The sequence below is a fragment of the Nannospalax galili genome, unplaced genomic scaffold (genome assembly GCF_000622305.1).
Source record: "Nannospalax galili isolate Female #2095 unplaced genomic scaffold, S.galili_v1.0 scaffold459, whole genome shotgun sequence".
Lineage (NCBI taxonomy): Eukaryota > Metazoa > Chordata > Mammalia > Rodentia > Spalacidae > Nannospalax > Nannospalax galili.
In genome coordinates this window covers 279,726-305,353 of record NW_008344211.1, presented here as the reverse complement: position 1 = coordinate 305,353, position 25,628 = coordinate 279,726, and the positions used below count along the sequence as shown (strand labels likewise).

General features: G+C 41.5%; 1 protein-coding gene and 1 pseudogene across 6 annotated transcripts in view; one reads left to right on the top strand and one right to left on the bottom strand.

Moving 5' to 3' along the window:
* The window catches only part of Ankrd11 (ankyrin repeat domain 11), a 183,329-nt gene that overhangs the window by 47,328 nt on the left and 110,373 nt on the right, over positions 1-25,628 (bottom strand). The window lies entirely within an intron of this gene.
* On the top strand, positions 22,575-23,241 carry LOC103740029 (annotated as a pseudogene). The gene has a single exon (XR_003850715.1). The product of XR_003850715.1 is annotated as an NADH dehydrogenase [ubiquinone] flavoprotein 2, mitochondrial pseudogene (transcript).

Sequence of the window (25,628 nt, the reverse complement as noted above, 5' to 3'; positions counted from 1 at the left end):
AGAAAGCCTGAGAGCATCTGATCCTCATCTGACTCTGCGGGAACTCCTGAAGACAAAAGCAATCTGGCCACTCCAAAATAAAATCAAAAGAGAGAAATGGAAGCTTAGAGGAACCAGCTTTTTATGCCCAAAAAGACATATAAAAGTTTATAAAAAGAAGCAGACCTAAACTTGAAGGCTTGAGTCTCACACAAGAACCAAACTACAAAAGAAATTCACATGTCAAAAATCAGAGAAAAAATAGTAACATGAAAAACCAAAGTAACATATCCCCACCAAATACCAATACTCCTCTAGAGGAGTACAATGAGAAACCCCTAGAGATAATGCAGGACATGGAACTCAAAAGAACAATTATAAACATGATAAAAGAATTCAGTGAATTAAAAGAACACACAAAGAAATCAAAGAACTGAAGGAAGATAGGGATAAACTTCTGAGTGAATTTAGAAAAGAGCTAGAAATATTGAAGAATACTCAGGATGAAATGAAGAAGTGAAACACTCAGTAAGCCAATTAGAAATGACAGGAGAAAGCCTCACCAACAGGATGAATGAAATGCAAAACAGAATATCAGGACTAGAAGATCAAGTGTACGAACTAGACACTCAAGCAAAGATTATGAAAAATTTAAGAAAGCACAAGAATGGAATACGCAGGAATTGTGTGACACCATAAAAAGACCAAACTTATGAATCACAGGCATACAGGAAGGAGAAGAATCCCAAGATAATGGCATGGACCAGATCTTCAACAGAATCGTGGAAGAAAATTTCCCAACACTAACCATATCTTTCACAAAAGTCAATTCCAAATGGATCAAAGACCTCAACGTAAAGCCTGAACTCTGAAACTGTTAGAAGAAAACATTGGCAAAAACCTACAAGATATAGGTGTAGGAAAGATTTTATAAACCGGACATCATTTGCTCAGGAAACAAGGTCAAGAATTAAGAAATGGGACCTCATTAAACTAAAAAGCTTCTGTATATCAGAGGAGGCGTCCAGGAAAGTGAACAGAAAACCCACAGAATGGGAGAAAATCTTCACCAGCGACACATCCGACAGAGGTTTAACATTCAGAATATATAACGAACTCAAAAAGCAAACAATCAAGAAAGGTTAGTAACCCAATTAAAAGATGGGCTAAGGAGCTGAACAGAGAGTTCTCAAAAGAAGTAGTAAAGATGGCCATGAAACATCTTAAAAGATGTTCAACATCACTAACAATTAGGGAAATGCAAATTAAAACCACTTTAAGATTTCATCTTACCCCAGTCAGACTGGCTAAGATCAAGAGAACAAATGATACCAAATGTTGGAGAGGATGTGGGGAAAGGGGAACACTCATCCACTGCTGGTGGGACTGCAAACTTGTTCAGCCCCTATGGAAAGCAGTATGGAGAACTCTTAAAAAACTACAAATGAACCTACCATTTGACCCAGTTATACCACTCCTTGGCATATACCCAAAGAACTCATCCTATTGCAGAGACACTTGAACGTCCACGTTTGTTGCTGTTCTTTTTACAATAGCTAAGAGATGGAAACAACCTAAGTGTCCCTCAACTGACGAGTGGATAATGAAAATGTGGTTCATTTATACGATGGAGTTTTACTCAGCAGTAAAGAAAGATGAAATCATGAAATGTGCAGGTAAATGAATGGAACTAGAAACTGCTGTACTAAGTGAAGGCACACAGACTCAGAAAAAAAAAAAAAAAAATCGACGTATGTTCTCCCTCATATGTGGATCCTAGAACCAAACCCTGATAAGTATGTATCCAGACATAACTACAGGAACCAGGATAATGGAAAGGAACCAGGGAGGTAAAGGAAAAGAAAGAACCTGAAGGAGAAGAACAGTAGGAAACAGGCCTTAATAAGGGAGATACGGATAAAAATTGGATTAGTTTTAGGGAGGGAGGAGGGAAGGGTATACAAGGAACCTAGAGGATAAAGGGAAAGAAGGAGCTCAAGAGAGGTAGGACTGTAGGAGAAGGGTATTATTATGGGAGAAAGGTGGAAAATGGGGGCACCTTAATTGGGGAAACCATGATGGAGGGGTGAGACAATGCAAGAGATAAATAATGCCTAGCTAGTTTTAAAAACCAGAGGGAACCATATTACTCCAACAACCTACTGACAAATTATACATAGCAGATCAAGAAATACATGTCTAGGTAAGGTTTATTTGAGAACTGGTCTTTGCCCAAGATTTATCTACATGACACACAGTAATTAAAAGTACCAGACTGGTGGAACTAACCTTCTTGGATGTTTAACAGGCATACTTGAGGCCTGTAATAATTTGGTCAGAGGGACATAAGGGGCAGTTTTTGCTCCTTGACCTCCTAGGTCAGCTAGTTCCAGGGGACTGTAAGCATCTCTCAAATTGTCCTGTAACTGTGGTGGGTCAACTGTCCTCTTGATCAAGGAAGCCAAGGAGACCCCAGGAGATGAACTTGAACCAGTGTCCAGTCTACAAAGAGGAGGGTCAACACAGAGGAATCATTTCCTCCATGCTTCCAAGGAAGGCCAGCTATGGTCGAGTAGGACCTTTGGCTTATCTTCATATAGGCGGAACTGGTAAAAGAAAGGAGCCTGGGGCTCCTCCCAAGCCCACATGACCCCTGAGGAACAGATCCTCCAAGAACTTTAGAGTAAAAATAAACTGGTTTATCTGGGCCAACTGTATGGCCTTAAACACCCAAAAAGAAAGTATAACCTGAGTTGTTGGCCAGGGTGGCCCAAGAGACTCACAGATATAGAAGTGGGAAAATAAACAGCAAACCCCCATCTTATCTAAAGGAATATTCACAACTGATTGCTGCTAGATGAGGAACAGATGATCTTTGTAAAACAAGGATCTCTAGATAGGCTGACTAGATTCACCAGATGGACAAGCACTGGGGAATGGCTGGGGGTGCCGACAACACAGAGGACAGTAGCAAGGATATCAGAGTATAAGGGCAATAGTCAGGGGAGGGAGGCTATGGGAGGGTGCCATCTGGGAAGTGGGTGTATAGTTGAATAAGATGGTTTGGGATGTTCTGTGTGATACACACACACACACACACACACACACACACACAAACAAAATCAATTTTTTTAAATGTATTATATTTGAGGAGGAAGCATGGACATATACGTCATGTTAATTAGTAGAGATGATAAACATTATCATTGAAATCTACCCGATGACTTTATAGACGTACACAGGGTAAGGATCCAAGTGCAACCGATTTCTCAGTGTTAGTAGCAAAAACAATGACTCTTTCTGCAAGGAACAATACATTTTAAAATGAAATGGAGATCTTTTCTAAAGGTTAAAAACTCATTCAATTTTATGTCTTTACAGGGCTTATACTGAGTTCAATATTGTATAACTGTATTAATTCAACTGTGCACCTAGAAACTCAACCACTTGTGAAAGAGATGTAGTCTTGCTCTGGAGTGTTTTACTGAATATATTAAAGCTGTAATGAAATGCTTTTTCTAATCATGTGGTTATTAAAAAAATTTTTTTAAGAATTTACTTCATGTTAAATAGTAGAGGCAATAAACATTACCAGTGAAATCTATCTGATGATTTTATATCCAAACTCAGGTACTAAGGATCCGAGTGTAACCAACTGTGATTAGTAAGAATCAGATACATAGAGGATAAAGACACATGTGCAAACGTGTTAGTAGCATCAGAAATGTAGGAAACAGCGTATCTTAAAATGAAATGGAGATCTTCTTTAAAGGGTAAAAACTCATTCAATTTTATGTCTTACAGGGTTTATACTGAGTTCAATATTGTATGACTGTATTAATTCAACTGTGAACCTAAAAATTTATAGCCACCTTTGAAAGAGATGTATCCTTGCTCTGGAATGTGTTACTGAATATGTTAAAGCTGTAATGAAATGCTTCTTCTAATCATGTGGTTATTAATTTTTAAAAAATATTTTATTTATTATTTTAATTTTATGTGTATGCATGTATTGTTTGCATGTAGGTGAGTGCACCCGTGTCGTGCAATGCCAGACAAGGAAGACAGAAGAAGCTGTCAGATCCCCTGGAACTAGAGTTGTGGACAGTTGTTAGCTGCCATGTGGGTGCTGGGATTCGAACTCAGGTCTTCTGCAAGAACAGTCAGTGCTCTTAACCACTGAGCCATCTCTCCAGCCCCACCCTGTATGACTTTTAAGGAAAGGCCCTGATGTATTCCTGAGCCTGATGGCCTGGAGGAGTGGAGCTCTTCTCCTTTGGGCCGATCTTTTAAACCAGCCAACTGAGAAAGACTGTGAGGTCAGGTGGGGAAAAAACACAGTTCTTCTGCATTAGGAATAAAAGCCGCCGTGCCCCCCCTCCCCCGTTACTGGGTCTGGTGTGCACTTGCTGGATCTTACTGACCTTACAAGGTACCTTTTATTTTCGCTTTGTCCATGTGTTCTAAGTTATTGATGAGGTCATTGGACTGTGGCACATGTGTGTGCAAATATATCCATGCTAAATAAAATGTAAACTTAAAAAGTTGAACAATTGGGGCTGGAGAGATGGCTCAGCAGTTAAGAGCACTCACTGACTGCTCCTGTGGAGGACCTGGGTTTGATTCCCACCACCCACATGGCAGCTACGAACTGTCCTTAACTCCAGTTCCAGGGGAATCCGAAGCCCTCTTCTGACTTCTGCAGCAGTGCCCGACACGGGTACACTCACAAACATGCCAGCAATACACTCATACACATAAAATAAAAATAATAATAAATAAAAAAAATTTTTAAAGTTGAACAATCATAGCTGGAGACCATTTGAATAATTCAAATGCATTTATGCAAACATCTGAGGTGCTCACAAAAGGAAGCAAAGAGCTTTACTCAAACAATGCTGTAAACAACCGCAATGTCCACTGACAGACAGACAAAAACGACACATAGCCGTATCATGAAAGAGCTCAGCACTGAAAGTACAAACTCACACCAGCCTAGATAAATCCTGGGGAAAAAAGAAAAAAAGAAAGAAAAGAAAAAGGTTTGAGGAGGACCCTAGACATCAACAGGTGTGTGCTGTACTGTCTACACTACACATCAATTTATGTGAAAGCTAAAGCAGGCAACATTATGCTTTATAGAGAGAAATGGAATGTTAGAGGGAGGGCTGACTAGATGCTCTGCATCTCAAAGGGTGTATTCTAGAGTTTCTCTGTTGTGATAAAATACTAAAAGGAAAGTTTATGTCATCTTACAAGTTTAAGTGTCCATTTTTGAGGGAAGCCAGGCAGGAAGTCAAGGCAGGAACCTGGAGGCAGCAGCTGAAGCAGAGACCATGGAGGAGGTGCTGCTTACTGGCTTGCTTGCTCCTCTGATTTGAGCTCAGTCTGCTTTCTTACATAATCCAGGACCACTTGCCCATGGGTGGCACTACCTGCATTGGGTGGGCCCTCCTATATCACAAGACTTTAAAAATAAAATAAAATAAAATAAAATAAAGAAATCAAGAAAATGCCTCAACAACATGCCCACAGGCCAATCTCATAGAGATAATTCTTCAATTGTGGTTCCCTCTTCTAGGTACGTCAAATTGACAACTTAAGCCAACCATGACAGGGTTGATGCCCCAGATTATCATCACCCCCCCGCAAGTACCTTAAAAATGCAACTTACACATCACCTAAGATCCAGAAGCTACTAACACTGTGAGTCCCAAGAATGGGACTTTTAGAAAGTTGTGCTTATTTGCATCTCTGTATTTTCCACTATGCATACATATCATCAGATCTTATAATCTGATTTGATTACAGAAAATAAGTACTACAATTTCAAAGTGCATTAACCACGCATTATTTGTGTAACATTTTATGTTTACTGATCATTTTTACCCAAATGATCTGGGCAGATATGTATTTCATAGGGGAGAGATTAGATTCACATGGGGAAAGTAGCAGAACCAAGGTCAGCAAGCAGATGTGCTCAGAGCCCAAACGGAGAAAATATACTCAGTTCATTGCCACCTATTGGAAGGTCCTTCATAGTCCACAGTCCAATGCAATAATAAGAAGTGAAATGAAAGCTAGGCATGGTGGTGCATGCCTTTAATCCCAGCACTCAGGAGGCAGAGGCAGGTGAAGCTCTGTGAGTTCAAGGCCAGCCTGGTCTACATAGTGAGTTCTAGGACAGCTGGGGCTACAGGGAGATGCTGTCTCAAAAAAACCAAAAAAAAAAAAAAAACCAGGAGGAGGAGGAGGAAAGAACCTAGAGGCAGTCAAATCCCAAAGTTCAAGGTAAACTATTCTGCACTGAAACCACATGACATTTATAAAATGTTAAGTGTAAAAGTGATTTTTAAAAAAATATTTTATTTATTATTTTTATTTTATGCGTATGAGTGTATTGCCTGTGAGTGCATCCGTGTTGTGCAATGCCGTGGAAGTCAGAAGAGGACTTTGTATTCCCCTGGAACTGGAGTTAAGGATGGTTCGCAGTCGCCATGAGGGTGCTGGAAATCGAATCTGGGTCCTCTGCAAGAGCAGTCAGTGCTCTTAACTGCTGAGCCATCCCTCTAGCCCCAAAAGAGATTTTTAAAAATAATTTCAGAAATCAGGAGAGAACCTAAATGGGTCATATTTTATGGTTTTCACATAAGAACTATCTTCTGGCCTTCTCACTTTATAACAAACAGTAGCTAATGTTTTCGTGTGTGTGTGTGTGTGTGTGTGTGTGTGTGTGTGTGTGTGTGTGTGTGCGCGTGCGCGCGCGGAAGACAGTGTAGAACATAACTGTCAAGCTCCACCACATTCTGCCTTATCTCCTTAAGACAGGGTCTTTCAGCGAACCTGAAACTAGGCAGGCAGCTAGCAAATCCCAGCAATCCTCCTTTATTTGTCCCCACAGTGCTATTACAAACAGGCATGTGCAGTTAGAACATATTTATAATATAAATAATTTTATAGACTTCTTTAAGACATACCCAGGAAAGTATAACTCGTCATTAAGTCACTTGAAAAAACTGCTGTTTATATGAAATATTGCTCCCCATATCTGAAAGTCCCATGGCAAAAGACTGGAATCCAGTTTTACACTGATGGATGGATGACCAACTAATGACACAGCAATTGTGGAAAGTATAGAGGAGGGAAAACAGTACCATGCTTCTACTTCTCTCTAAACTAAAAACACCACAAGACCTTTTTAACTAGGTGAAGAAATTAGGTAATTTTTTTTCTCCATGTGTATTTTTTTATTGAATTTTTTGTGCATTTCATACAATATTAAATTCTTTTTTAAAAAGCAAACTCTTGGGCTGAGGAGATGGCTCAGTGATTAAGAGCACTGGCTGTTCTTGCAGAGGACCCAAGTTTGAATCCTAGCACCCATATGATGGCTAACAATCATCTATAACTCCAGATCCAGGGGATCTTCTGTCTTCTCCTAGCTCTGCATGAGACGAGTACACTGAAAGGCAGGCATAACACTTACAAAATAAAAATAAATTTAAAAAAATGTTTTGAAAGCAAACTCTTTAAGAAGGAGGATGACAACTGGAGTCTCACAGGTCAGGGGGGCTTATGCCCTCCTGTGAACAGATGTCACGATGCAGCACAGTCCAGAAGGACTGTGTAGGCTGCCCAACTTGTCACCATAGAAACAGCTCTAAACATATGTGCAATGACACCAGCTGATTTCTGAAAGCTGTAAATAGAGGATAATGGCATTAAAAAAAAAAACCAAGAGTAAAATAAGGACCACCCATTCCCTCATCTCTCCGGCCTACAGTATTATTTCTTGACTTGGCTGTTCAGTGCAATGGCATGCACACAAATGCAGTCTGAATCCCCACATATGCCACATCATCTGCATAATGGCATGCCTACAAAGAACAAAATGGGGCCTTTAGATTCATGATCCAGTGTACAACGTGCACAGACAAGAAATGGCAGCATCTAGCAAGTGTCATCCCCTGGAGGGATTTCTAGGCCCACATTGACCTCAAGTCTATACTGGCCTTTCAATATCTCAGCAACAGGGCCATTAAGGCTCAAATCAAGTGCTGACAGATAAATTCACACAAATCAGTCATAAACCTGAAAAGAAGAATGGGTGTGGCCGTCTAGCTGAGAACCACAGACTTCTGGCAAAGCAGAGCAACAGTTCAGGGTTTGTAGTTCAGAATTCTTTTCTATCATAAAAGTAAACATCTATTTCTTTTGGTCTGTGGGAAGAGACAGAAAAATACAAAATTCACTGGAGAGGTGGAGGCCTTGGAAAGAAAACATTTGATGCAAGATGAAAGGAGAAATGTCCTTGACCAAGAGATGGACTAGCATAAGAAAACAGGAAGCAAGGAGGGATGGCTGTGCAGACAGAAGCTACAATCAAATGCCAACTCCCAGCATGTCCTCACAAAAGTATACACTATCAATTCCATTGCTTTTTCTCTTCTAGCCAATGATGCTAAGGAAACTATGCTCCTCTTATTTCCCTTCTACTATATTTTTGAAGCTTCATTTGAAAACTAGTCAGATAAACCCCTAAGCGGGAGCTGGCATTTTAAACTTTTTTTTCTTATAGCCAATAATTTATTTAGTGGGTGAGATGAGGTGGGGGTGGGCATATGCATCCATGAGAGTATGGAAACAGAGGACAACTTGGAGGAGTCTGTTTTCTCCTTCCATCAATGTGGGCTCTGGATTTGAACTCAAGTCACTGGCTAAGTGGGCAGGGCCTTTACCTCCTGATGCATCTCACCCTCCCTAGCAGATTTTTATCTTTCTTCCTCTTAGTTTTTGGAGACAGGATCTCACTATATAGCCCTAACTGGCCTGGAACTCGCTATATTGAGCAGGCTGATCTCAAACTCACAGAGATCTGCCTGCCTCTCCCTCTCTAGTGCTGGGATTAAAGGCATGCACTACCCTATCTGGCTGAGTTGATGCTAAAACAGAAAAATAAATTTGATATTTCATGTTGCAAAAATACACATATGGGCCCTAAGGTATAAACTATTATAGTCATCATTAAATACTAAATATTCCATGGAACATATAATTTCATGTTAATAGGTTGAGAAAAGTTACAAAATTGTGGTGGTGAGTTCTGATTGTCAACTTGACACAATGTAGAATCACCGAGGGATTTTCAATGACGAATTATTCAGATAGGATTGACCAGTGGCATGCATATGAAGATTAAAAAAAAAAATTTCATGTGTATATGTATGTGCACAACTGTGTGACTGGGTGCCTCCAAAGGCCAGAAGAGGATGCTGGATTCCCTGGAGATGGAGTTACAGGCAGGTGGTTGTCAATCACCCAATGTGGGTGCTGGGAACCTAATTCTGGTCCTCTGTAAGAGCATTTCTCCACTGAGCCATCTCTTCAATCCTGTGAGAGATTTTCTTAATTGGGTTAACTGAAGTGGGGAGACCTACCCTGAACGGGAGGTTGAGGGGGTAGAGGGAGCACCATTCAGGCCCTGGACTAAACGAAAAGGAGAGAGCAAGCACAGCACTGACATGCATGCAGCTTTGCTCTCTCCTTTCAACTACATATGTAATGTAGCCAGTTCTCTGAAGTCCCCTGCCATGATGGACTGTAACCTGGAACTATGGGCCAAATAAACCTTTCTCCCTAAAACTGCTTTTGTCAGGGTACTTGATCACCTCAATAGGAAACTAAGACAAGAATGATCAATATTCTGTCTGATCAGAGTGTCTTTCTGCAGTGATTCACTTCCAAATGGGAAGAGGGTGAGAAGGGAAAAGGCAAATTGGGCTCCTATAAAATGCCTCAAAAGATTATCACTTACATGCAGATATCCATGGTCCCCTAAAAGATAGAAAATTATCATTTTATTGTAAGCCTGTTTCAGAGAGCCAGTTATTTAAATTGCATCTCTGGCAAATTTTTAAAAGAAAATCATCTCAGATTCAGGTTCGTAATGAGTAATGTATTCCTAAAACAGAATATGTGCATACACGTGCCAGAGAAGATGAAAGAATGAGATACAGAGAGATTATCATCAATTGGAGAGAATGGGTGCACATAAATCCTGTCTCTCGGCTTGGATTGACAATTTGCTAAAGAATCTGCCTGGCTCAGAATTTCACTCTAGTCACAAAACACAGAGCAGCAGTATATCTGAATCCCCCCTGGTCAGTAGATGCCAACAGAGCATTCATAAACTAAGAACTCCCTTCACAGACAAAGGTTACAAGTGCATCCTGAAGGCTCCGTAGGTCCTGGTGTTCTAGGTTGTGCTTCTCTGATTGAGAAAGAAACATGCAATGAAATACCTCCATTGTCCTCCTGCATTGGGCCTGGCTTGTTCTATGCTTTGCCAGCCATGTAGGACTCCTTCCCTACTTTAATTGAACATGGTAAGTTAATAGAAGAGAGGAAATGAAGGCATCCTGGGAACTACAGATTATGGACTGTTTCAGGTGTGGTGTGGAGTGTCTCCAAGTCTACAACCTAAGGCCTGAGCAGCCTGAGCAGAGTCTACAGACATAAATTTAACACCAATAGCCCCTCAGAGTCTGGCATAAACACTCCACCATTCAGTCTGAAGTGGTAAGCAGCCAATTATTCTCTCAGGCATTTCATCTGTAAACTGGGGGAGGGGGAAATAACTATCTCTAAATCTTTAAGAAGGTTACTATGTAGTCTTTGCTCTATGGAAAACAAGCAGCACATACTGGTAACTATAATTACTGATAGCTTCCCAACCCCTTTAGGTCAATGAATGAGGTTTAACAATCCACTTCAAATTATATTTGCATGGTGCTTTATTTTCATATGTTATTTTATTCATAAACTCTAGCCTCAGCTGAACAAGTGGCATTATTTCCTCATTACAGATGAAGAACCTGGAGCTAAGATAATCTAGAATCCCCTCAATTCTAGGTAAGAGCCCCAAGTGGAGGTCCTGTGCCTCTAGGACTATCACAAGGCTACTGCTGTCAGCATGCTGCCTGTTGATGCCCATGTGTCTGTCTAAACTGACATGGGTTTGATCTCCTAGAGGTGGAAAACAGTCCATCTGACAAAAACTCCTGCTCTTCCCTTCTCCAAAGGCTGCCATAGCATCTTGAGAATAAGCTGGTGACAGCATCACCTCAGAGATCAGACAGAGCTCACACCATGTCTGGAGCTGCCTGGGGCTCATCACAAAGACTCAAATAGGAGGGGAGTGAGGTTCTAGAGCAGTACCCTCACCACCAACAGTGAGAAGACAGACCCAGAAAAGGTTACCTTGGAAGTTTTTGGTTTTTTTTTTTTTTTTTAGGACTTTAAATAAATAAATTTAATACTATAAATAAATCGGGTAGTATAGATGTCTAAGATTCTTTCATCTGATTGCTTTCTACATCAATGGAGAAATACATCAGACTTTATTCTTACATATGCTGGTAGAACAGTACCTGTAGCATCAGAACAGACCTTAGAAGTTTTTAATCTTCATCTTTGAGACTACCAAACTACATTTCTTGAAATTCATTAGAAAGCTCTTTGTGCCTATGAAAAACAACTGTTGATAGAACTAGAAGTCACAGAAAAAATACCAATACATGACATATAGATCATTATTCTACACTACATGCTCGAAACCGTTTCAGTGCCTCAACAGTTACAAAAGTCTGGGACCACCCTGTACCAAACAGTAAAGCTAACTCCCAAGGAGACCATAAAAAGTATAGACTTTCCAAATTTATAGCCTCCCCCCAAAATCCTAAAAGGAAAAGAAGAGTCATAATATAGCACATTATAGAACTAAATAAAAAAATTATGAAAGTGCTAACTGGACATGGTGACACACACATCACATCAGCACTCAGGAGGCTAAAGCAAAAGGATCATTGAGTTCAAGGTGAGCCTGGGCTATATATCAAGGCCTTCTCTGGGGCTGGAGAGATGGCTCAGCGGTTAAGAACACTGGTTGTTCTTGCAGAAGACCCGGGTTCAAATCCCAGCACCCACATGGCAGCTAACAACTGTCCTTAACTCAAGTTCCAGGGGATCCGACAGCCTCTTCTGTCTTCCACAGGCACTGCACAACACAGGTGCACTTACCTGCATGCAGGCAATGCATGCACACACATAAAATAAAAATAATAGATAAAATATTTTTTAAAAAGGCCTTCTCTTCAAATAAAGTACAGAGGCACAAAGACAATATAGTCTGAGTGTGTTCCACAAAATTCCTGTGTTAAGACACCTGGTCCCTAATCAAGTACTGAGGGAGGAGTCCTTTAGCTCAAGGACCGATGCCTCATCAAAAGACTGATGTGAGTGACCTTTTGTGCCCACCAACCCCCAAAAGCACAGGACTGGGCCCTGCCAACAAGGACACTGACTTGAATATCCCAATTTCCAGAAACATGAGAATGTTCTTTAGATAATTATCTAGTCTCTGGTAGTTTGTTTTAACACAACAAATAGACTAAGAGAAAGGTAAATGAACTAAGAAATCCAGTTTAAAGAGTAGATTAAATAAGTGAATGGGAAACATTAAAATCTAGAAATGGGTAAGAATAGAGAAGCAGGCAGAAAAGGCAGTGCAAGCAAACAACCAGCAAGCATGAGATGAAGTTGGACACTGATACTGAGTAAGCTGTGAGGCAAAATATATTTCAAAGTATAGAAGGAGCCCCCACAATGTAGGACAAGGTTCCTCTAGCGAGACAGGCAACATTTCTAACCATTTATACATGTAGTGAGACCCTTAAGAACCTCATCAAAGGGCTGGAGAGATGGTTCAGCGGTTAAGAACACTTGACTGTTCTTGCAGAAAACCTCGGTTCAAATCCCAGCACCCTCATGGCAGCTAACAACTGTCCATAACTCCAGTCCCAGGGGATCCAACAGCCTCTTCTGTCCTCCAGGGGCATTGCATGACACGGGTGCACTTACCTACATGCAGGCAATACACGTGTACACATAAAATAAAAATTAATAAAAAAAACTTCATTCTTAAATTATTTAAAAAAAAAAAAAAAACTCAACGAGAAAACAGTCACAGTCATGGGAACAGACACTAAAGTACTTCCAGGAAAGGATGGAATCAGGCAGTTTCTACCACACAAACTTCCAGAGTTGCAAACAGTAGCAACCATCCTGCCAGCACATATGAAGTGATATGGCAAGGCACAGGAAATACACTTTGACTACACACTATTTCTAAAAATTTAAAAAGAACAGCTGATAGAAAAGGAAGCAAGAGGCACACAGGGGAGATGGGGAAGGAAAGGTGAGGTTTTGCCTTATTTCCCCTAATTTTCTAAAATGGAGAGTGATAAACACATGAGAAAGACTGAGGCCAGCCTTAGTCTTTAATGATGAGGAAAAGACGATCATTCTTTTGTAAATTAAAAATGTTTTTTTTTTTTTTTTTTTTAAAAAGTAGGCTAGAGAGATGGCTCAGCAGTTAAGAACACTGAATGTTCTTGCAGAAGAACGGGGGTCGAATCCCAGCACCCACATGGCAGCTAAATGGTCTGTAATGGTCTGTAACTCCAGTTCCAGGGGATCTAAAGCCTCTTCTGTCCTCCACGGGCATTGCACAACACAGGTGCACTTACCTACATGCAGGCAATACATACATACACATAAAAGTAAATAAATAATAAATATTTTTTTAAAAAGTAATTCAACTAAAAAGAAAAAAAATCCCAACATTATAACATTATATATCATGTAAGTCAGTTGTAGGTCTTTCTTTTAGAAGGCAAAAGACCTTTCTGTTTGTAGTATGCAGACCTTTTTCTTACCCATTTTGTCAAACACTATTTTTTTGGGCTGTGCTACTTTTTAAAACTCTTGTATGTGTGCCCATGCAACTATGCACAAGTGAGTGCAGTGCCTCCACGTGTGTGCTGGGAAATGAGTCTTTCTGAGCTCTTAACAGCTGAGCCATCTCACCAGCCCCATGATTCTTTTTTTTCAGTGCTGAAACCAATTTGAACTTCTAAGATGAGCCTTCTGCCCATGGTGTGTCCTCATTTGCTCTTTCAGTCGCTGTACCTTAGGGATCCTTCCTCTGGAGATAGTTATTGCTCTGATTTGGGCATTAAGGTGACCCAGCCTCAAGGGAGGTAGGGCATTCCCTTCTCTGCTATGGGAAATTTCTGCAGAGGGCCTTAAGCATTCTTAAACATCACCAAAGACAGACAGGGCTTCAACCAGACTGAAAATTTCTATATGAGAAGAACTAACTACAGCTTCAATTCAATAGATACAAGGCTACCCCAGATACCTATTTTCATCTTACGTATGTCTCTGAGGGAGTCTACTTCATCTAAGTTGTCAAACGAAGTTGTCGATGAAATCTCCTGTCATCCTCACAATCCTTTCTTCTCATGTGCTTGAAACTGAAAAGCTGCACTTATCCTCTGCTCTTGATCAGTTTGGCTAAATGTCTAGCAGCTGTATTTGGTTTTGTAAGAGCCAGCTGTTGGTTTCACCAACCCCTCCATTGCTTATTGTGATACGTGAAAGGGGAAAGCACAGGAAAAGTTCTATTCCCACTCACATGAAGACTGTTCAGCAAGATAAAGTAACTAAAAAGGGGAAATAATTTTTTCAACAAATCATGCTGAAATAACTGGATATCTAATGACACAAAAAACCTCCAACCTTATCTCACATCAAAATAGGACTAAATATAATTACCTAAACTTATAAATTTAAAATGGCCTAATATCTATCATTACCCATTACCTCTTGATAGGTAAAATAATCTCGAAGTTAAGTGAACTACACAGCTTCTTTAAAAAAACCAAAAGAAAATATTAATAATACTGAATTAGACAAATGCTTATCCCTTTATTACTGGATTAGAAAAATATTTATTAAAATACCCCCCCCAAAGGTGTTAAGGTGGTCTTCATCAAGCTAAACACTTAACTCTTCAAAAGAAGCTGTTAAGAAAATGAAAAAACAATGTTTCATCCAATGGGAAAACCTTTCCAACAACAAATCTAGAATATATTTGTGTCTGGAATGCATAAAGAACCCTCAAGACTTGGTAGGTAGCTACTTTAGTTCTATGTGTATGCACATGTGTGTGGAGGCCAGGAGGGGCAACAAGATCCTTCTCAATCAGTCTCCACCTTACTCTGAACATGGAGCCTGCTGATTTAATTAGACTGGCCAGAAAAACCCAAAGATCCTCTTCTTACCTCCCCAATACTGAGATTTTAGGTATACACCACCACACCGAGGAGTTTAAGGGAGTAATGGGGAGCTGAACTCAGATCTTTATGTACTTGCAAACACTTTACCAACCAAGCTATCTCCCTCATCTGTACCTACTCTAAAATTAAAAATAAAGTGTGTGTGTGTGTACCAAAGGTTGACATTAGGTGTCTTCCTCAATCACTCTCCACTTTATTTACTTATTAAGTCTCTCTCTGAACTTGGAGCTTCCCAATTTGGCTAGCTAGCAAGCCTGCCCCGGTGATTCTCTGTCTTCCCCTCAAGTGATAGGATTACAGGTAAGTCATCAGGCCTGTCCAACTTTTGTATGTAGATTCTGGGGATCCAAACTCTGGTCTGCATACCTGCCCAAGTAACTGCTTTATCCACTGAGCCCAATATCAAGTTTTTTTGTTTGTTTGTTTTAAAAGGAACAAATGATAGCTCGTAAGGTAAAGGCAGATAGGTAGGTGAACCCGCCCTTGTCTTACAAGGCTGTGAAAAATGAAGATCATCTGTTATTGGCTGGCATGGTGGCACATGCCTTTAATTCCAGCACTTGGGAGGCAAGTGGATCCAGGACAGCTGGGGCTACAGGAAGACGCTTGTCTCAAAAACAAAACAAGACAAAACAAAACACAAATCAAAACAACCTCCCCCAAACAAACAAACAAAAAAACTGTCTGCTATCAGAGAAATGAAAATTATTATTATTCCAAAAGCCTGGGCTGGCTTCAAACTCGTAACAATCCTTGTTTCCATCTCCCAAGTACATCATGCTCAATTTGAGGAATGGAAATGAAAGCTACAAGGAGTCAGGCTTCTATCTGTAATTGCTCCAATGGAGGCCAATGCAAAAGAATCATTAAGAGGCCAGTCTAGGTTACAAACTAACTCAAATCACGAAAGTTAAATATCCACCTGCCCTATGACACAAAATTCCAGTCCAAGGAATTTATCAAAAGAAATAAAAATTCTTAACAATTTTACTAGTAATAGCTAAAGTTGGAAACAATGTACATGCCTGTCAGTTGAATAAACACAGGCTACATTTATCCAGCAGACACTGCTCAGAAATCAAAGTGAACAAACTACCAACATGGACCACACCACTTTCATGAATCTCAAAAAGAGAGCACATTGAAGAAGCCAAATGCAAAGACTTAGAGCAATTTCATTCCTACTGACCCATGAATAGGAAATCTACAGTGAACTGGGGACAGGAGGGCATGCTGATGGGAAATTATTAGGGAAGAGAAAGCGTTCTGTGTCTTGACTGACAGTACAATGTACTACTGAGGCTGGTCACAACAGTGTCACATCACACTCCAAACAGTCTTCAAGGACAACAGAAGCAGTGTGAGGCCAGTTTAGGTTACAAACTATTCAAATCACACACAAAAAATTTTTAAGTAGGTATCAGGCTCAGTTGTTAAACTGTTTGCTGTGTAAGCATATGAGGATCTGAGTTCAACTTCCTAGCACTCCCTTAAAATGCTAGATGTGAGATGCTCAAGATATCAACCAGAGCAGAGAGAAACAGGAAGAGTGAATAGACACAGAATGGTATACTGGATGCTGACGGTCATACTACCTTCAACTCCGAAAAACTGATCTGGAAGAGGGAATGGAATTACTAGAAGAATGATTTCAAGCCCTGTGAAGGATAGGCTAGACATCATAGAGGCAGGCAGAGGTTATCCTTGGTGCTAGGTAGATCCTAAGAGGGGCAGCCTTGGAATCTTGAGACTGGGTCTATACCTGCACAGGGCTGAAACAGATGCTACCCTACTGCACATTTCCCAGCACCACTCCAAGGTACCGTGTATCCATCCATTAAAGGACTGATTTTATCTCGAGTACACAGGTGCAGCCTCACTTAAATGGGACTCTGTCAAACCTTTTAAAAAAAAAACAGATATAATCTCTTGAACATGTCAGAAAATCATGACATGAGGGTGATTTCTGTATTTGGCCATTAGACACATGCTGCTGTGGGCAATCCCTTTGATTACATGCTGTACAATTCAATAAGAGGAACTACCTATTAGTGGAAAAGCTACAGAAACTGTCTCAATGGGCAGTGACAGTTAATGGTGTGGGTTTCTTTCTGATAAAAAGTGGTGACTGCATGTACCTGTGAACAAGCTAACAATGCACAGCAGTGAGCTTTACCAAATTCTGTAAAGAGCATGAAACAAATACCCCTAGCGAGGTATGATGGTATGAGACACTGATTCCCAATCTGATAGGACCTAGTATATACTCATGTCTATAATGGATTTTTCTAGACTGGGTTGAGGTAGGAAGACCCACTCTAACTGCCTGACTGAATACAAGGTGAGCGCTAGTGTATCTCTCTCTTTCCTGACCATGGATGCGATGTGACCATTCACATAAAGTATCTGCCTCCATGCCTTCTCCACCATAATGGAATGTATGGATGACCTGTGAGTCAAAATAAACCTTTCCTAGCTGGGTGTTGGGGTGCACGCCTTTAGTCCCAGCATTCCCAGTTCAAGGCCAGATTAGTGAGTTCCAGGCCAGCTGGGGCTGCAGGAAGACCCCATCCCAAAGACTAAAAATAAATCTTTCCTTACTTAGGTGCTTTTGTGACATATTTTGTCTCAGCAACAAAGAGCACTGGATGCCCTTCCAGAGATCCTGAGTTTGGTTCTGAGCACCCATATAGCAGCTAACAACCACCTGCATCTCCAATTTCAGGGATTTCAAAGCCCTCTTCTAGTCTCCTTGACCACTGTATGACACGATGCACATATATGTGCGCATTGACAGCAGGCTCAACAAAGCTGTCTGGGCCAAAGGAATAATGTTCCATATCATATCCATGTCCGTTTGTCCAGAAAACGTAATGAGGATTCACCAAACTAGCTGTATGCTTTGGTAACCTATGTCCCTGTTATCACATTCAAAAATCTACAGACAGTCAATGTGGATGAGAACTAACTGCTGAGACTCAAAGTCATAAAACTGCCAAAAAAAAAAAAAAAAGTTAACCTTACATGTGTTAACTCTACATTAAGCAGGAAAAAAAAAAAAAGTGGTCTCCTGACACAGAATCTAGAGCCTTCCTTTTTTCCTTACCTTGAACTTAAGAAAGTCTAAAAACTGTGTCTGTGAGTATGAGACACATCCCCCATGAGAGGACTAACAGCACTGTCTAGATCCAATTGATTCCTGTACTACTCACATGTCCCAGGTGATGATGCCTGTGACCCCTGCTCAGAGGTTAAGGGCAGAAGGGTTCTCCAGGTGAAAAAAGCCCTGGAGCCATGAATGGCAAAACTACTGTCTGGGTAAGGGGGGGGGGGGGCACAGGGCGCTCTCAGTGTTCTCAGAGGACATGCTGATACACAGGTGTTATGCCTTTAATCCCAGCAGGGGGAGGCAGAGGCAGGCGGATGTCTGTGAGTTCAAGGCCAGCCTGGTCTCCATAGTGAGTTCCAGGACAGCTGGGCTACAGGGAGACCCTGTCTCAAAAGGACCCCCCCCCAAAAAAAAAGGAAAAAGAAAAAGAAAAAATACTGGGCTGAGAGTGAGAAAGCAGGAATCTCTTTAACTTGGAGGCCACCCTGGTCTACATATTGAGTTCAGGTCAGCCAAAGCCAACAGCAGCCTGAGGCCTAATCTCAAAACAAAAATCCCAAAAGAGGGGGAGGGGGTAAAAGACATAGCCCCAAATGCCAAAAAGGTTTAAATTCTGCTGATTTAGGTACAGATGGCTATGCAGAGAATTGTCACATGACCTCCAGCCCATCAAAGGGCACAAAGATCCAATGGTGTCTACAGCTACTTGTTCACTTGTGTCTGAAGTCAAAATTGACCTGTACTATGGCCTTAAGAACAGGTTGGAGGTCATAAAAGGAGAACACGAACACTTCCACCACTGGTACACACTGTTTTCTGGCCCTACTGTTCTACATGAAATACAATACACAGCAGGCAAGGACTCAGTAAGAAAATTCCAAGTTATCATCTGGGGTGGCCTTCTCTGTGCCTCTGTGTTATCTCCTCCACTTCAGACTGCCACTGGCAAGGCACTGAAACCAAATCAGAACCTGACTCCCAAAGTCATAAGCATCAGCACTGTGAAAACAAGAATTTTAAGATAAATGTTCAGAGCCACATATTGTGGCTCATGCTTGTAATCCCAGCAGTTAGCAGGCTCAAGCAGGGGGAGTGAGTGCCACAAGGTAAAGGTCAGCCTAAGTTATATAGTATGAGTTCCAAGTTACCCTGTACTACAGTGTAAGGTCCTGTTTTTAAAAAGGAAAATGTGGAGGTGGGGAGGGGAACTCTTTTCTATTCCACTGCAAAGCCAAACATAAAGCCAGGGCAAAGACATGTCTTGGCAACTAACAAGCACAGCACGTCTCTGTCCTCTGTCCATGAATGGCACTGCCAAGGCTACCTAGTCTAACAGCAGAATGCACTCGCATCTGCTGTGATCACTTTAAAAAAAAAAAAAAATCCCATGAAGCTGGGTGTGGTGGTTCAGAAGACCCAAGATAACAAAACCACATGAAACATGCAGAGTTGAAACATGACTGCTCTTGTTCCCTTGTTCCACAGCTAGAAGGAACAGGGACCTGAAAGGCTATCCTGCCTAAGACCACAAGAAAAACTTAAAATGCCCTGCCTTCAATGCAGCTTATATTCTCCAAACCATAAGTAAGTACATGGCTGGAGCAGAAAGGGAAGAGCAAGTCGAAGAAGAGCAGGAAACAAAGGCACAAGTGGGCCCTGGCCAAGACCAAGCCCCAAAGTCAGATGAGACAAACGCAGGTGTCTGCAAAGAGCTGCTGCACAGGATGGAGACTGCAGGAGTCCGACAAGCACACAGCATTCCGTTGATTCTCAAATTTCTAATCTTTATCTTTGTTCAATGAACAATTCGTGGCTGAAGGATTTTCAAAATTTTATAGTTGATTCTTAGCAAGTCAAAAGGAGACATTTTCCACAGCAGTGCAAATGCAAAGTCCCAGATGTTGGCACGATTCTCTGGTGACAGGCTTCTTTAGGTCCAATTTGTTGTTCAATGGGATGTAGGGAAGGTGAAGAAGAAGCTCAAGGAGAAGTAGGGTATGCTGAGCAGAGCGTGTGCCCCTCTCCATTACTGCTCAAATGTTCATTCAAAAGTAAAAGTGGTGTGATCTTAAATCACCGCCCCATTCAGTCCAGAAGGACTGTGTATACAATAGTAACAAAACCTTGCCTGTCACCTCCTGAGGTGGCTGTAATCACCAAGGGCCCAGGAGCCACTCAAGGCTGATTGCTAGTTAGGTCCTGCACCAACTGAAGTTATGCTCAGAGGCTGATGGGCTGTTCAGCCAGATAGGTTCCAGTGTTACTAGTTCAGCATCTATGTGACATGTTCTATTCTTAGAATGTACCACAAAATAACCAAAGAGCAGAGGTGGGAATGAGAAGGAGGTAGCCAAAGAGTCAGACAGTTGAGACAGGATAATGCTGAGGGAAGCTGCAAGACCCAGAGGTGTACCTGCAACAAACAGGTGGGTAGGCATAAACAGACCTCCTTTTAATACAGCGTATTCACCTTTGATCTGCTAAATCTGCTGACAAAGGTCACATTTACAGGGAAGACAAGTCAGGGACTGTGCTGGCCAGATCCTGACTGGCTACAGGATGTGTGCACTGAGAGAAGCCCTTGTTTGTTGCCAGTGGGAATATAAAATGGTGCAGCTGCTGTGGAAAACAGTGCAGAGGTTCCTGCAAGTAACTGAAAATAGAGCCCCACAGTCAAGCAACTCTACGCTGCAGCACTATGATGCTTAATCCCAACTGTCAAACGGAGGGAATTGAGAAACATCTAGAAGATTAGTAGAATATACCTCTGGACGTCTGTGAGGGCATTTCCAGAGAGGGCTACTACGGGGAAAAAAACACGTGTCAGAGTGTGGGCAACCTCATTCCATACACTGGGGGTTTGGATGGAATAAGACAGGTAAAAGTGGAGAGCCCAGAAGCACAGGAACTCTCCCTCTCTCCTTCCTCTCACACCTTCCTCACTGTAGACTGAAAAACCTCATATGCCAAAAATAAATTTTCCCATGAGTTTCTGTCAGATAGTTGTCATAGCAATGAAGGTCTAATAGAGACATCATATGTACTCAAAAGAACCGAAAGCAAGGTCTGAGATGTTTTATTCCCATATTCACAGTTCATAATTTACATCCATTAACCCAAGTAACATGAACCAACAGATGGACAGAAGAGCAAATTGTGTGTGTTATGTCCAGTAACGGACTAGTATTCATCATTTAAAAGGAAGAGAAGGGATTCTGACACAAGGGAAAATTGAAGGTAATATGCTGATTGAGACACTCTAGATACAGAAGGACTAATGCTTATGACTGCTTTTCTGAGGTTTCTAAACTTGTCAAATGCAGAGGTAGACATTAAGTACAAGAGTGAGCACTGCCCCTCATCCCCTCATGGAGTGCTATCCAGAATTTGCTGTCCTCTCTTGAGGGAAGGCTTCTTCCCTCTGTCCTTTCTTCCTTCTATCCCTCCTTCCTCTCTTCCTCCCTTGTCATTCTTGCTGTTTGTTGAGACATGCTCTCAGTATGTGACCCAGAGTGGCGAAGAGCTCATGATCCTCCTCCCTTAGCCTCCTAAATGCTGGGATTACAGGCGTAAATCACCATGCATGCCCAGCTGTCCCTTCCTCCCTACCTCCCTTCCTTCCATCCTTTCTTGTCCCCCATTTGTGTTTTATTTCCTTTCCTTTTTTAAAAGGATACTGGAGTAAAAGAAAAGTAGAAAATAACTTCTAAATACAAAGCAGACACAATGACTATACTCAATTTCTGAAATCTTTATAAATGGTCCTATAGGGCCGGGCATGGTGGCACATGCTTTTAATCCCAGCACTTGGGAGGCAGAGGCAGGCGGATGTCTGTGAGTTCAAGGCCAGCCTAGTCTACATAGTGAGTTCCAGGACAGCTGGGGCTACAGGGAGACCCTGTCTCAAAAAGCCACCCCCCACCCCCCAAAGGTGGTGGACTTGGTTGGGCGTTGTGATGCATGTCTTTAATCCCAGTACTCAGGCAGCAGAGGCAGATGGGTCTCTTTGAGTTCCAGGCAAGATGGGGCTACAAGGAGACCCCGTCTCAATAAGACATGTTCCCTTACATCACAGAAGAGTACCCACAACCGTAGGTATGTACTATTGAGCAATGTACACATGTGGCCTCACTGATGGTCAAGCTTTGCTCAAACGGTACCACCTAGACATACAAGCCTTACGCACCTAACTTAAAAACAGATATTCAGGGGCTCGGGGTTGCCGGGAAGGGCGAACGGTTTGGCCAGCCATGTTCTCCTTGACGCTGCGGGCCAAGTCGGCACAGAGATACTCCTGAGAATAACCCAGACACTCCATTTGATTTTACACCAGAAAACTATAAGCGGATAGAGGCAATTGTAAAAAACTATCCTGAAGGGCATAAGGCAGCAGCTGTGCTTCCAGTCCTGGATTTAGCCCAAAGGCAGAATGGATGGTTGCCCATCTCTGCTATGAACAAGGTGGCTGAAGTTTTAAAAGTACCTCCAATGAGAGTATATGAAATAGCAACTTTTTATACAATGTATAATCGAAAGCCAGTTGGAAAGTATCACATTCAAGTCTGCCCTACTACACCTTGCATGCTTCGAAATTCTGACAGCATACTGGAGACCATTCAGAAAAAGCTGGGAATAAAGGTTGGGGAGACTACACCTGACAAACTTTTCACTCTTATAGGAGTGGAATGTTTAGGGGCCTGTGTAAACGCATCAATGGTTCAAATAAATGACAACTACTATGAGGATCTGACACCCAAGGATATAGAAGAAATCATTGATGAGCTCAAGTCTGGTAAAATTCCGAAACCTGGGCCAAGGAGTGGAAGTTTCTGTTGTGAGCCAGCTGGAGGTCTCACCTCTTTGACTGAACCACCCAAAGAACCTGGTTTTGGTGTGCAAGCAGACCTCTAATTTATATTCAATTGTAAAGATACCACTGGAAAGATAAAATATGAATCTATCTAAAAAAAACAAAACAAAACAGATATTCAGAAAAAGGAAACGATGTTAAAAAAAAAAAAGAGAGATCAAACTTGAATTCAAAATTTTTAATGATTATAAAGGAACATCTTGGAATTGGAACTAAGGACAGTTTGCCAAGATGTGGGTACTAGGAACTAAACCCAGATCCTCTGGAAGAGCTACTGCTCTTAACCACTAAGCCATCTCACCAGGCCCTCAAAATTGTTTCTGTGCTTGACCAACACAAAATCTAGAGAGGCATTCCTTAAACTTCCTTTGCCTAAAGAAAGAGCCACTTGATTCATGTTTTCTTGGTGGAAGGCCCAGGGCAGGAGGCCAACCTTATAAATACAAACCGACACCTACAAAGTTAGGCTCGGAAGCCTGACTTTGGTGGATGAACTATTCAGAATGACATGAAATGCTTTCCTGGGATTTCTACTATGCTGACTCAGGTACTGTGTGCAGCAAACTGCAATCAGGACTAGGTAGGCCCTGGACCCTGCTCATGAGGACTAGAAGATTGTGTGTGGTGCTAGACACCACTTCCTTTATGCTACCAAACTTGACATGTCACATATTATGTTTACTTTTGTTTTCTGCCTAAAATTTTAAAACATTGTTCAAAATGGTTTTTTTCAAATATAAGTCTTTTATAATTTGTTGACTTTGTGTGTGTATGTGTGTGTGTGTGTGTATGTATCACACAGAGCATCCCAAACAATCTTATTCATCTATATACCCACTTCCCAAATAGCACCCTCCCAAAGCCCCCCTGCCCCCCACTGGAGCCCATATACTCTATCATCCATTACCGTTCACTGTGTTGTCAGGGCCCCAGCCATTCCCCAGTGCTTGTCCATCTGCTGAATATATTCAGCCTATCTAGAGAGACTTGTTTTAGGAAAATGAGCTGTTCCGCATCTAGCAGCAATCAGTTGTCAATATTCCTTTAGATAAGATTGGGTCTGCTGTTCATTTTCCCAATTCTATGCTGGGTTACTGTCTGGGAGTCTTTTGGGCCACCCTGGCCAATAACTCAAAGGAAGGTATCTCCTGTCTGGCATCGTTTCTTGTTATGTAGCCTTTAGCTGTACACATGGACTCTTAAAAAATTATAACAAACCCTTTATTTTTTGGTTATACTTTCCTTTCGGGTGTTTAAAACCATTCAGCTGGCCCAGATAAACCAATTTATTTTCACTCTTAAGGTTGTTTGAGGATCTGTTCCTCAGGGGTCACATGGGCTTGGGAGGAGCCCCAGCTCCTTTTACCAGTTCTGTCTATGTGAAGATAAGTCAAAGGTCCTACTCGACCATGGCTGGCTTCGCTTGGAAGCATGGAGGAAATGTTTCCTCTGTGTTGACCCTCCTCTTTGTAGACTGGACACTGGGTCAGGTTCATCTGGTGGGGTCTCCACAGCCTCCTTGATCAAGTGGATAGGTGACTCACCACAGTTACAAGACATTCTGAGAAATGCTCATAGTCCCCTGGAACTTAGTTGACCTAGGAGGGCAAGGAGCAAAAACTGTCCTTTATGTCCCTCTGACCAAATTAGTATAGGCCTCAAAATATGGCTGTTAAACATCCAAGAAGGTTAGTTCCACCATTCTGGCATTTTTAATTACTGTGTGTCTTGCAGATAAATCTTGGGCAAAGACCAAATGTTCTCAGATAAACCTTACCTAGGCATATATTATATTCTTTGATCTAGTTGTATGTATAATTTGTCAATAGGTTGTTGGACTAATATGGTTCCCTCTGGTTTTTTAAAAACTAAGCTAGGCATTATTTATCTCCCACATTGTCTGACCCTTCTACCATGGTTTCCCCATTTGAGGTGCCCCCATTTTTTCCATTTCTCCCTTAATAATACCCTTCTCCTATGGTCCTACCTCTCTTGAGCTCCTTCTTTCCCTTTATCCCCAAGGTTCCTTATATATAACCTTCCCTCCTCCCTCCCCTTAAAATAGCCACACTTTTATCCGTATCTCCCTATTAACACCTGTTTCCTACTGTTCTTCTCTTTCAGATTCTTTCTTTTCCTTTACCTCTCTGGTTCCTTTTCATTATCCTGGTTCCTGTAGTTATGTCTGGATAAATACTCATCAAGATTTGGTGCTAGGATCCACATATGAAGGAGAACATACGTCGATTTTTTTTCTTTTCTTTCTGAGTCTGTGTTACTTCACTTAGTATAACAGTTTCTAGTTCCATCCATTTACCTGCAAATTTCATGATTTCATCTTTCTTTACTGCTGAGTAAAACTCTATCATATAAATGAACCACATTTCCATGATCCACTTGTCAGTTGAGGGACGCTTTTGATTGCTTTCATCTCTTAGCTATTGTGAAAAGAACAGCAACAAACATGGAC